The 14,762-nt window shown below is 38.4% G+C and overlaps 1 protein-coding gene across 11 annotated transcripts in view; it reads right to left on the bottom strand.

The window, feature by feature from the left end:
- Positions 1 to 14,762, bottom strand: part of prdm16 (PR domain containing 16) — a 230,210-nt gene that overhangs the window by 179,575 nt on the left and 35,873 nt on the right. The gene's annotated exons all lie outside the window — the stretch shown is intronic.

Here is a 14,762-nt window from a genome sequence, read left to right on the forward strand (position 1 = left end):
GCATTCCTTTGATAGGATGATACAGGGACTAAAGCTCTTCCATATGACACCCGTCACATGGCTGCTGTGTCTAGCCACCCTCTATCTCAGTGTGTGTGTGTGTGTGTGTGTGTGTGTGTGTGTGTGTGTGTGTGTGTGTGTGTGTGTGTGTGTGTGTGTGTGTGTGTGTGTGTGTGTGTGTGTGTGTGTGTGTGTGTGTGAGTGTGTGTGTGTGTGTGTGTGTGTGTGTGTGTGTGTGTGTGTGTGTGTGTGTGTGTGTGTGTGTGTGTGTGTGTGTGTGTGTGTGTGTGTGTGTGTGTGTGTGTGTGTGTGTGAGAGAGGATTTCACAGGCACAACGAGGGGTTTGTGATGACAGGAGCCAGGCCTCGTTACACACCAAAGCATCTGTGTGTCTTTATCTGTCTCCGCTCGCCCACCGCGGAGAGAGAGAGATTGATGCAAGGCCACAATGAAGCTTTCTCAGGTTTATCGATTATCACATTCGGAGAGAGATATCACATTCTCCAGCCGTCTGACCTGATGAAAAGCCATTTGTTGTGATTTCTCTCTCTATTTTGGAATCTTTTCAATTTTTTGCAAGTGACAGCACATATGAAAATATGTTATCTAAAGACATAGGATTAATAAAAAGGGCATTTCATTGTGATTTACAGTCATATCTTAATTGAACGTATTATTGATGTATTTGATCAAATTTCATTTTTAATAAGCGGCCCCCCCCCCAAAAAAAAAAGGTATAATGTACACTAAATGCAATTGCATTGAATCCAGAATATCGAGTCATTTATTGTTCACTTAATTATTATTTTTTTTTCATGTTAATGGTAAAAGACTAAAAATACTACGGTACAAAACCTGTTAATTGATAAGTTCCCTTACTTTATATATTGAAGAATTGTAATAGATCTAATGGGACATTTCATGTAATTTTCAGTAAAATACTGTTAAATGAGTGAGAAAATTGTACTGAGAAAAGAACATCAGAAAGTCATCTTATTATTTACAGCATTGGATTGTCATTATATTATAAAGGTATTTATTATAATTTTTTAACTGTAAATGTAAGTTCAATCTTTAAAACTTAAAATGTTGGTACCATATTTCGATCATATAATTCATTCATTCATTCATTCAATTCATTCAGAGTGACAACACAAGCACACTTTACAGGTAAAACGTGTTTGTTATGTTTTAGATTAACCATTTAAAATGAAGACAAAAGTATTGTGACACTTTGTGTAAGTAAAATATGTCAGTAGTTAATGTGATGAAATGCACCTGACATTTGTTTGCAGATGCCACTTGCTTTGACATTGTTTCTAATGAAATGACATCCACACATTTTTAAGTGTGACTTAAAATGCCCCTATTACACTATTTTAAAGGTTCCTAATTTTATCTTGGAGGTCTCCTACAGTAGATTTACATGCAACCAAGATCAAAAAACACCATTTTCTCATATATGCACATCACCTAATTTCTCAAAAAGTCTACAAAAAAGGTTTGTTCGAAGATTAAGTCTCTCTAAACTCATCTTTTCTGCAAGCCTACTCTACTCTGATTGATCAGATGATTCACTCGGCTGTGATTGGTCTACCGCTTACAGCACTTGTTGGAAACCAAATGCCTTTTACTATATCTGAATTTCAGCTCCGGAGGCTTCATCAACACGTTTACACAGTGCTACAAACAGTAACGATGGCGTGGGTTTTTCCGTATCAATTACAGCGCAATTCCGTCCTCATCTTGTAGAATTGCATGCAAAGTGGATTTGCAGCGCTCAAAATAAAGTCTTCTAGACATGTCAACAACACGAACCAAAATCTTCCAGGTCTCAGCTACAACTACAGTGTTTGAGGGCCGGTCAAAGTAGACACTGTTCAAAGTAGATGTTCAAGGGCAGCCAATGAAAACCATAGACTGGCATTATGCAAATTTGTTACATTGTTACTTAGATATGTAACAGGAAGTGAGGCTAGAATTGCTGACGACTCGTTTCGGCAGTTCAGAATTGATGCTTTCTTTTAGGAGACAATTTGTCGCTCACAAACAGCTATATCACACACTGCATGAAACATAATATTCGAAAAAGCACTTTAATGCACAAATGATTTTTAGGACAGATGTTCTCTTCTTGCCCTTCGACGTTCATCCTTTTTCTCCTCTCCGCCTCTTGTGTCACTCGCCTCCGCTACTACCGTGACCTCCTGGGTGGGCCGAACACCCCCTTCTCCAGTCCGTTTTTTTTTCAAGTGCTGTGCTGGTAGGTTGGAGTCTAATCCCTGTCTAAATCCCGGAGCTGATTGGGTTTACAGGGGCAGGGATCAGCAGTGTTGCCCGGTCCCGCACACAGCGACTCGGAGCCAGGCCCCTGCCCGGCACTGTCCGGCCCCTCCACGGGAACAAAAGAGCCCCTGTTTGCTCACCCCTCGCGCTCAAGAGGCTTAGGGACATTTTTCTCATTTTTGAAGAGCTAATATCTTGCAAAAGTTGTCTAATCTCTTTAAGTTAAAGTTGAGCTTTTGTAAAAGCCCAGGCTAGCTGTGCTTATGACTTGACTGTTATCCAGCAGCATTTAATTAGGTCAGGCTGGGCCTCCAATGTGCACAACACACTCAAGATTGTGGATATGCAAATGCGTCACATCATATCATCTTTATCGCCCTCCAAACACCAACATCCAGCATGGTAGAACCAACTGACTGAATAACAGCCTACATATGACTTTTAGAATATTTTCTCCAGGTTTTTGGAGGAAGCTGCACAAAAGAGACCTGCATTAACCTCCAAATAAATAAATGAAAGAGGATGTTTTAAGGTTAAAGGGTGTTGCGATTCATGACACAAAGCGGTTTTAAAGTCAAAAATCACTTTAACATCAAAAAGTCTTCAATGACTTGGCAACCGCAATGTGATAAAAGACACCAGTGTTCAGTAAATAATTTCATTTACATCTCCATAAACAATTCGTTAGCCTCAATGCAAGTGGTTTTGTTGAAATGTTCATGTTAACTGATATAAAGTGTATATTCATGTTACAGCTTCAAGCAATCAGATGCTGATAAACTGATGAGCACTCCCATTTACTTCAGGAAGCTAGTAGAGTATCTTCTTCATCACCATTATGCACCAACCAACTCTACTTCCACGCAAGTTATAAGAGCCTGACTAATCACATAATTACATACAATACAAGCTTGAATGGAGAGGGAAAGCACATGACATCAGCATGAACTGCAATGAGAACACTTGAATTACAGTTTTCTGCTCTTCTTATTTACCTTTGTAATGGGATCAAGACACAAGACACCACTTTCGACAATAGCCTGTGCATTCTGTGCAAGTACATACTAATTCTCCTTTCCCCCCTCTCTTTGGAGTTTGGGTTACAGGAAGTTAACCTGAGCCACGCTCCGCCTCTCAGAGCCGCCAAGCTGTAAAGAAGATGGGGCGTTGAACACCTGGACCAGCTTTTGAGAGACAGGGTCAATGAGACACTAAACGATGGCGATACTGCACAAACTTGGGAACCTGACGGAGCTGTGACCTCTATGTTGATGCCTGAGGCCTTGTCAGAGTTGTGCTTTGAGCTGCCACTGTTTGCCCAATGTGGTGTCTGTTTTGACAAGCCTGTCTAATAAAATATATGGTGAGCTTAAAGCACTCCTCTGGCAAAGGCACCTCATCAGCCGCAGAAATCCATGAGAGAGTTCATAAAAAAGTCACAAGCAAAGATTTATAGAATTACACGCTAATCTTCTTCATGCCACACATTGGCACTAATCTTATGAACGCAAGTGTTTAACAAACTGTGGCCAAGTAAATGAAAGAAAGGTTACATTTAAATAAACTAAAGATATGTTTTGAGGATCAAAATTACTGAGGAGGGAGGGTATTGCATTGCAAGATCCAGATCTAAACCAAAACTGTACACCAGTTGAGGCCCAAACCAAGAATTTTCTATTTTGGCTATTTGCTTATTCAATCATTCAAAAGGTAGAAATAAAAAAATATTATTAAAAAAAAGCTTCTCTTAAGTTTGTTATTACATTGTGGTAACAATTATTGAAATTATTACAATGTAATTACATGGTTAAATGAGTGACTGTATGAAGGTTAAGTCAAAATAATAAATAACAATGAAATATGCATTGTATCCACTAGTAATGGACAATGGACCTTTTTTTACACAAAATGAATGTGACCATACCTTTTATGACACAAAACCAAAATCACATCCACATTTGACATTGATTTCATTGTCCAAGATTCCCTATTTGCCACAATCTTAAAAATAAAGATCCTTTAAAGGGTTCAGCAAAGAAATATCTTCTTATCAAGAATCATTCCTCAGATTATTGACTTAAATGCTGCACTCTCATAAATTGACTTTTATCTCAGATGATTCCAATTTTCATAAAACTAGAAACAAGGGAAAAGAGTACTCTATGTTGTTATGATAAGACTACAGAGTTATAACATTTACGTGAATAGAAAAGCACGTAAAAAAAAATTGATGAGAGATTTTTGCATTTTATATTAAAATCTCTGACCATTTTATTGCTGGCTGGTATTCTGGCAAATCTAAGCACAATTTGAGACACTCTAGAGGAGACAAAGGCTATGTGAGATTATTGGGGTCTTTTCCTCAGGAAAAAATATCCAACCCATGCTCACTGAGAAATTGTGAAATGGACACTAAATGTCGACTGAGAGTTCGTTTAAACTAAAAACTGCAGTGAATTGCATTTATAGGTACGTTTTTGAAAATGTAGGTAGAGGCTTATTTTTCAAATGTAAATATCTTAGAAAGTCTCCATGTGCTTGCCATCTCGTTCCTTTCTTGGAGACACAACCGACATTAAAGAGATCTCAATTGTGCTTGTTCTTTCTTATGGGTTCTTACAAACTCCTCATACCACATCCATCCATCCACACTGTTCTGCCGCCCACCACCCCTCATCCCCATCTCTCTCTCCTTCCCTGCGGACACAGATGTGCCAGAGCTGGTGAGTTGTAAGCCGGGTGCGTTGGCACAGAGCGAGAGCTACAAAGAGCGTCTGATTGGAAGCAGCGGGTGAGGACCTTTAACGAGAGCCAGTGAATAGAGGACAGCAGCGGCCTGGACCGCCTCCGCTCTCTACACTTCTTCACACACCCAGCTGCCTCTCTCCATCAAAAGCCACACGCAACAGGCGTCCATCTTCTGGCCAGCTTTACCTTGGAAACACACACACACACGAGGTCTGCGCTTAACAAATCAGCTACACACACTCACAAACTCTGAGCCTTGGCTTAGAACACCGCTAGACACAAGGGCATTCAAAGAATCAGGATCTCTCTCGTTGGCATGGTCTTTACACACTAATACACATCCGATTCCACATATCCACTAAAATCATCCCATCATTTCACTCCTGTTTTTATTTCCCGTAATGGAAAACAAGCCAATGTGTTTTAGATACCTGACCGTTTACTGCTCCGTCAGCCTTAATGTGGACGACAGAACAAAACAACTAAGCGACACAGTAGAGCTGTCCGGTTCGGGGCAACGACACATATTTCACCACTGACATTTCAGACTTGCGGAGCCAAAGGCCTTTTAGCAGAATGACCTTTGGTATTGATCCAGACCCTCTGCATCCATCTGAGCCTCACGCTGGGCAGAGAGGCTGATTTCCATCAGAGGTGGAGGAGAGAAGGTGAATGTAGAGGTGAGAACAGCAGTGGGATAGGTGCACTTTGGAGAAACAGAGCAGCATTTGGAGAATGTCAGAAGCTTTAGATGTATAGCGCCCACAAATGTGTTATAATAACACGTGCGATATATAGTCAGTGCTTCAATGTCACAAATTGTCTATTTTGACATCTATTTGCTTATTCAATAATTCAAAAGGTAGATATTTAAAAAAAAAACTTTTCTAAAGTGTGTTATTACATTGAAGTAACAATGCACTGCAATTATTACAATGTAATTACATGGTTATAAAAGACTCAATACATTTGGTCATGGAATTTAAACAATTATGATTTCGTAGACTAAATCCTGCAGTGGTTTACATTAACACAATACATGGATATTGTTGTTAACTGAGTGATTAAAGGTTAAGTCAAAACAATAAATAACAATGATCTAATAAAGAGGTGATAATAATGTTTAGAGTAATTCAGGAAATGTGATAGGACAACATGAGCTCCTTAAATAATGATCCAAATGAAGGAATGATATCATTCCGCGCTGCTTCAAAAATAATCACTCACTATTCTATTAATAGCAGCCAAATTTCTTGACTTGGGAATTTGGCACGCGTTCCCAGACATTCTCTTTCTTCTGCCTCATGGTTTGGACTAGGAAAAAAACATTCTGCCACTTTAGTGATGCAACATAAAAAGTATTCTGGCTATTTTAAACTCATTTGTGCCATGATTATGTATTAAAATCCTGCAAGCAATGCCAAGAAAATCAACAATTCCCCCACCCCTCCGCTATTTTACCCTCTCTTGCTCCTCAACAATGCAAAAAATGAAGATGGTAGTGTCTTGCGAACCCTACTTAGCATCTTAATTACCAATGCTGATAAACAAGTCTAATGACTAGGGGTTAATTGGCGACTCCTGCTTGTCAAGAGAACAACACACAATTTGAGATCGGCACTTAGTGTCTGTGAGCTAAATTACAGACACTGCACAAAGATCAATGTCCAATCAAACAGCAGACGAGGCTTTTGAAGGCCTGAAAGCACGATCAAGCTCTTCACTTTCCATTCAGCCGTAATTAAGGCCTGTTAATTGCCACAAAAGCCAATTGCCATACATCCACACATTATTCTCCAACTCTAAACACAAACAGGAGCGCTAACATCCATGAAGATGTTTACTAAATTTAGAACAAACATGTACCTGTTTCATTTCACACTCTTTTTCTCTTACATTCTGGTTTTTTTTGTGTTTTTTTTGGGAGAGAGTAACTCTGTCCTTCAATGCGCTTTATTGTATTGATTTGTTTAGAAGCTCTCACTTACACCCCCCCCCCCCCCCCCCCCACCCACCCACCCACCCACCGATTTGAGTCTGAACAAACTGGCGCTAACAGAAATCTTTTATGAGCACAGCTGAAACTTATCTTTTAAAAATATTTCATTTTCATTTTTTTATCATAATTGGTAACACTTTACAATAAGGCCCCATTAGTTAAATGTTAGTTAATGCATTGACTATATTAACTAATAATGAGCAATACATTTGTTACATTATTTATTCATCTTTGTAAATGTTGGTTAATAAAAACACAACTGTTTATTGTTAGTTCTCGTTTGCTTAAGTCCAATAAATAAAATCAACAGATATAACTTTTGATTTTAATCATGTATAAGTTCATATTTAAATTAAATTAAGATTTTAATTTTTTAAATGTATGTTTCCAAAAGGAACCGTATTGTAAAGTGTTACCTTATATTTAACATAAATTGTTGAAGTGATTATAACAACGTGTATGGTATATTACACCAACAATCTGAACAAACCATATCATGTCATACAAATTCTAACATATTTCTATGGTCCCTCTCTGTGATAGAATTTATTGTTTCATGGTTTCTTGTCACATTACAACAAAAAGGCTCACCATATGTTGGTTAAACCAGATTGACATGAATAAGAGCTTATAATATTTTGACCAATATATCAAATATTATTTTGAAACAAAATTTCAGAGCATTTTTAAAGAAATCATAAACAAATATAGAAAAAATACAGCATTTTTTTTTATTTCAGTAATTTCATTAAACTTTACTTCTCTTATTATATTTAGGTTATGCCAGCAAGAAATTTTCAAAAGTTCAGAAACTGAAAGCAAGTTGATATTAGAGGCTTACAGTATTCCATTCATTGTATGATATTCACTAATATATATTTTAAATAAATGTATTTAAAAAAAATTTAGCATTAACTCACATATACATATTTAAGGAATGTATAATTCGTATTAAAACAAAGTGTGATATATTTTAAAGCCAGAAGGGTAAGTGCATACCAACCCACACGGCATGCTACAAAGCAAGGGTCAGTTATTGACTAACTCTTCAGGCCTTTGGTATTGGTATTGACTCCTATCGGCTCTCACTAATTGTGTTTAAGTGCCGGGTAATCGGCACTCTATTGTCGGTTTCCAAATTAGTAATCAACTCTAACAGGCCTACACAATTACCGCCCTCAGTGTGGCACATTCAAGGGGCCTTCTAAACGATATAAATATCCTCAGTCAGTGGCTCAGGGAAAGTTTGTCTTTTCTTGCTCCCGCTTAAAGCAAACACAATAAAAACTAAATCCAATGGGCCTCGATAGCTAGTCCATAGCTTCTCATTCTTTCTGAGATTAAACGCACAATAACATGGTTTGGCTACAGCAGTCTACTTCAAAATGTGCCATTTATTAGCCTAAACTGTAATGAAATATGAAAAAAAAAAGTCCCATAGACTTTCAATGAAAGACGGATCTAAGCACATCATCATAGAGACCCCCCTAAGTCTCTATGATATGCTCAGATCTGTCTTTCATTGAATGTCTATGGGATTTTTCACTGTTTTAACTCAAGCCAGTATGCAAACATCAAGCAAACACCTGGCAATGACTTAGCAACAGCGAGAAACACCTTATGCAACTACAGCACATCATAGTTCTGTCATGACAACTCTCTGAATGTTTGGCATGTTTACAGATATGACAATGTTATATGTTTGGTTTTGGCGGAATAGCTCTGCTACGCTGCTGCTGCTGTTATTGCTGCTGCTATAGAGCAAGTACAGGACTTGCTACTGCCAATACATACATCACACGCTGCTGTGAGCAAGTAAGACATGCCGCTGCTGTACAATATAGCATTCATGAATTACCCATAACAGATCTATACAGGAGGAGCTGGGGAAGGTGGAGGGTTTCTGAAAGTGTGTTACACTTCTACAGCAAATGCTGACCAAGTATTTGAAGGTTGAGGACACGTGCTCATTGGCTACTGATACAGCAGGAACCAATCAGCTGTGCCCTATAGAGAATGATGTGATTGCAAGCAGATTGAGTTAAGGACCTATCAGCCTGCTCCATCTAGAGATTCATGACATAACTTTGCATTTATGAGTAAACGCCAGTCAGGTTTTCTTCAGAATATGCAAAAGAATGCAATTATTAATGGGAATAAGAAAACAGAAGCTGCCAATTTATGTTTTAGAAAAACAGTTCAGGCAATGTACTTTCAAAAATAGTGTGGTGAGGGCTGATCTTAATATTAAAGAACAAGACTTCTCTCATTCTTCTGTCGTATCACTTCCATCTTTCATATTTTCCACAGATCAACTGTTGTAAGACAGAGATTAGAAGGCAGTCAGTGTTTTAACAGTGCAGTGCCTCGATCCAGAACAAGGACGCCTCACAGAGCCGAGAGGAAGATCTCGCCCGCTTTTCATAAGAGACTGTTTCCTTTCCATTGATTCCATCTGACGGCAGTATCTGAAGGTGCACTGTTGGCAGTGAACTTCCTTTAAAAACTCCCTCATGGTGTGTCTTGGCCTGAGTAAATACATGTATTGTACCATTTTTTTTTTCTCTTTTACATAAGATCACTGCTGTTTGCATTTATAAAACGCTCTAATAACATGTTATTTCAAGAACATCTGACTTCTGTTGATTTGAGCAATGTCGCCAGCTAACTGAGAAGAGCCTGAAAAAAGAGTTGAGTGAGCAAACATACAGAGATACACTAATGCATCTCCTGTATCAGTATGAGTTTATATGTTGGTTACGTTCAATTTAATTTCTGTAGAGCATATCCATGGTATTGTGTCGATGTCCACAGAAAATCATTTTGACTTCTCATTCAGTTTGTAAAATGTATTTAAAGCACCTACAGTACATATTTGGGATGCACCCATTGGATTTTTTTTGCCGGATACCGATTTTACCAAACAACTATTGGCAGATTCCGATACCGATATTCGTCAATTGCACTCTTATTTGAAATGTTGTCATTATAATAGATGTATGATGTATAATAGTGTTTTGGTCATGTTTTAAATTAGCAAAGTTAAAACATGTATTGTATAAATGAAATATTTATTAATCCTTATTAAAGTTACTTAGCTGAGAGTAGTGAGCGATTTATTTGTCTTTTGTTTTTTGATTAACATTAAAACAGACAGCAGCGCAGCAGGAATTTAGGCTGCTGTCACTTTAAGAGCTGCACAGATCCAATATACTGGTACACAAGCATTTTATTTCTCAACTGTTTATGTTCATTTGAGACATAACCGACTGTTTACAAGCACACTCCCCAAGACTGGCATTTTGAAGTGAAAGATTTCATGCCTTTGTCATGCTATTGGTGATATGCCGATATGACTTTAATACTTTAAAATCATGAAAAGTCGAAATTTTAGGTCAACACAGATAGCAGAGAATAGACTAGAGAATGACGTACGAGAAACACAGATGATTTAGTGCCAAAAGAACAAGAAACATGTATGTTGGTTATATAATTTTCAATATAATTTAAATTGATTTTAACCAACTTAAGTCGTTGTCGTATAACATATCGCATTAACAAGTTATTGCATTTTCTTCAAAACTGTGCAGCCCTACTGTAGGCTAATCATGGTTGCCAGGAAATGTAGCAACTTTATAAATAAAATAATATATATTCTATATAAATATGCATGAATATACGGTAGCAATAGCATATTTATCTGCGTTTTACAACAGCTTTGATTGTGGCTGATCCAATCAGATAGTCAGAACTATCCATTTTATAATGTGAATGTTGCTAGGCTTTTATATTACAAGTAGGGATGGGGCCGATCCGATCCAGTATCGGTATCGGGACCGATACCAGCGTAATTCACGTATCGGATTTTCCCGATCCAACCTGCGGAGATATCCGATATCCTTGAGTCATGTCTGCGCTTTAACGTTGTCTGCTGAAATGACTCCAAAAGTGATTCCCGCCGGCTAGTCTGCTAGCTGGCTGCAAACTGCGGAATGGATTTCCTGAACGGAGGCGCGGCTCAATGAGACACAGAGTTATGAGACACGCCACCGCTCAGGAAATCCATTCCGGAGTTTGCGGCCGCTGTGTGGAAATTCTTCACACTGGAAACACCGCAGAGCAAGACAGCAAAATGCAATGTTTGCAAAGCCGTAATTCAGAGCTCGTTGAAGCTCCCTCGCGTGTCGCGTCGTACAACACAACGAATGCAATCAAACATTTAAAAAAGCACCACGTTACTGTGCGTTCACACCAAACGCGAATAGCGCGTCAAATTCGCGTCTGCCGCGTCTAGTTGGACGCTTGAATATTTTGAATCCATTCGCGCGCCCAGAGCGAAATTGACGCTCGTAAAAAGCAAAAGTTTGAAGCGAAATTGACGCGCGTCTGAGGCGAAATCCGCTTGTCTGTTTGCACATGGCTGATGTTGATCGAGCATTCATCGAGAGAGTTACAGCATCGGAGCGAGGATCACCCTTTAGATAGTGTGTGTGTGTGTGTGTAAGATGTTTACACTTGCACTTTTCTTATATTTCAAGACTCAAAATATTTGACATTTTGGGAATGTAATAAATATTGACATGACCTACAGTTGCATATTTGTTTTCAGAATGGGATTTTTCCTGTTAACAGGATTTACTGTTTTTCTGACTTCCTTTTCTGACCTTATACTTACCATACATGCATAAATATGTAGGCCTACATATCATACTTGCCTGTTGAGAGGAGTTTATTTCAGCATCATATAAAATAAACAATAATGATACTAAAAATATTAAAGCAAACACAGCTCTGGTATCGGAATAGTATCGGTATCGGCCGATATCCAAATTCAGGTATCGGGATCGGATCGGAAGTGAAAAAATGTGGATCGGTGCATCCCTAATTACAAGTGAGGTCAGAATGCATTTTTGCTTGGTGTTTCATTACAATGCAATAAAGCCTTTAAAAAGAGCATGAATCTCTCATTTATCAGCATTGCGGAGGCCAGCCAACTGGACGGAAGATATCAGCGCTTAAGTGTTATCCAAACAAAATACGAAATCTCTGAATCCTTTCCGTGTTAAAGTCTAATTTGCAGTTTTCTCCTCCGCGCAAGGCTGACTTTGCTCCAAGTCTGAGCGGCAGGGCAGCCAACAGGCCTCACCACGTTTAACAGCCTGCAAAAAGGAGGAGAAAGAAGGGTGGAGGGTGAACGAGAGTGGATAAGGGGATGAAAAAGCGGGATGGAAGAAGGCTTGAAAACAATAAGGCACTTTTCCTTTGCAGCCTGAACAAACATGGATCCTTATTTACCTCCTGTTTTCCCTTTCCTTCAAACCCCGCATAGACACAAAAGGCATTAAGGTATTATGTGGTAATGTTTTTGGAAGAGTATGATAGCAGAGAGTTAGAGACGGGCGGCCCCTTAAACGCTGGTAAAACTGCACATGGCAACCATTAGCGCAAGACCCTCGGTAATGCTTCTGAGACGGCCCGAGACCTGCCTGTGTGTGTGTGTGGTGTTTGGACCCTGTGTCAAGAGGTCCGTGGGGGCACGGTGTTCACACACTCCTCTATCCCAGTGGATGACAGTTGGACTGCTGAGGATGTGATGACAGTGTGTAGAAAGTAATTTGTTTGGACGTGGCTTCAGGCTAAAGCATTGATTTAACAAGGAACAATGAGGAGCAAAATTTCAAAACATTACATCTATCAACACTCAACTCCCAAAAACACACGCCTTAGAAACTGTGATCACAATAGCATAGATTGTTTTCACCTCAAATTCACACTGTTAAATGCTGATCTACGTCGTAAAACAAAATATCAAAACAGAAGCCCATTAGCACATTTTTTATTTTATTTTAATTTTTTGCTCCTGGCTTGGTGGCTTGCTGTTCTTAGCTAGTTTAGCTGGGCCATGCTGATGTTCAGCTGGTTTTGCTGGTAAACCAGATGGTCTAACCATCTGACGAATGCCCCAAATCCTTATAAAACCAACAAAGTACACCAGCTAACCTGACTGATGGGTAATTAAGATCAGCAAACAACCGTAGGCTGGTTTAAGATATTTTTTCAGCAAGGCATTTGGGTTTTGCTGTATTGTTCCATGTTTGAATTTGTGTATAAGTGTTCTTTAAGAGTGTATTGTACAAGTCTTTTTTATGGTATAGAGTCTGGACCATAGTGAATAAGCAGAGGGTAATGGATGCTTCATAACATAAGTTCAAATATGAGCAATAGTAACTATAATGTTGCCTTAGCAAAGACAGCTTATCAAAAATGAAAAGGCTAAAAAAAAAACGTAACTATGCAAGCTCCCAGAGTCATATGACTAAGTTCGGTCAGCTGACGTTTTCTACAAACATCAAGCAACATTTCAGCTAAAATATGCAGCCCGTTAAGCCTCACAGGACACACAAGAAACAAAGGAACATTGTGCAATGCAACCAGAATTCCTCCTTTTGGTTTACAATCTATCACACACTCACACACACACACCTGAATGCCTCAGGTGAGCTTCTGCACTGAGGCGAGCAGTACACAGACCACACACCAACATGTCTATGCTAACACAGCCCTCCTACAAGTAAACACCACATCAAAACCCCAGTGACTTTCCACTCTCATCCCTATGTGGTATAATTGGTAAAACGTGTGGCCATTAAAAGTTGCTGACATCACATTGTGATGAACCGAGCTTCCGAATGCTAACAAGGCTACAGTGGATCAGACACGCAGAAACGCCTGTTCGGCCTCACTTCGAACAATGAGACGCTTTATCACGGCAATGTAAACAAAATCCAAATATCATATAAACAAAGACCAACTCAAAAAGTGTGAACACATTCTGAAATTGTTACTCTTACAGTATGGTTATGTTTTCCCTATTCTTAAATCTTAATTCCCTAATCTATCCCAATCCGTTGAATTATGCAAAATAAGAACAGGAAGTGATTAGGGTCCATTTTGATGACTAAGTTCATGTTGACTAACTTTTGCACATATTGTTTGTGCATGTGCAATGTGTGTGTAAAACATTATACAGCTACTCTAAAATACAGTACACTCACATAAAGTGATATATAGCAAATCTCACCTTTTTTATTTTTTTTATTTATGTTTTTCATTACAATATGTAACTATATCATCACCCAGCTCTTTATATAAAGTTGGATATATAAGTATGTCTAATTTTATCCACATGTAGTTTACTTGTGTAGGGCAATATATACTATATAGCAAATTTCAACTGCTTGATTTCTTGTATCATCACAAAATGTAAACAATATTATCACCCAGTTCTAATCTTCTAAATGCGACTATAAGGCCTGAGATATTAAAGGGTTAGTTCACCCAAAAATGAAAATTCTGTCATCATTTACTAACCTTTAACTCACCCTCACTAAACCCGTAAGACTTTAGATCATCTTCGGAACACAAATGAGGATCTTTTTAATTAAATTGTTAACAGATATTGAAAGATATGCAAACTACCACTTTCAAGCCCCAGAAAGGTAAAGACATTGAAGTAATCCATGTGACTCCAGTGGTATAATCTACATTTTATGAAGCGAGGCAAGTGCTTTGTTTGCCAAAAAAACAACAACATAATTTACCACTTTATTAAAAAAAAAAAAAAAAAAAAAATGTGTTGGAGATTAATATTTTGTAAATAAAGTGGTAAATTATGTTTGTTTGTTTTTTGGAAAACAAAGCATTCACGGCGTAAAATTGAGGTTAAAC

This window comes from Leuciscus leuciscus (genome assembly GCF_965113295.1).
Source record: "Leuciscus leuciscus genome assembly, chromosome: 13".
Classification (NCBI taxonomy): domain Eukaryota; kingdom Metazoa; phylum Chordata; class Actinopteri; order Cypriniformes; family Leuciscidae; genus Leuciscus; species Leuciscus leuciscus.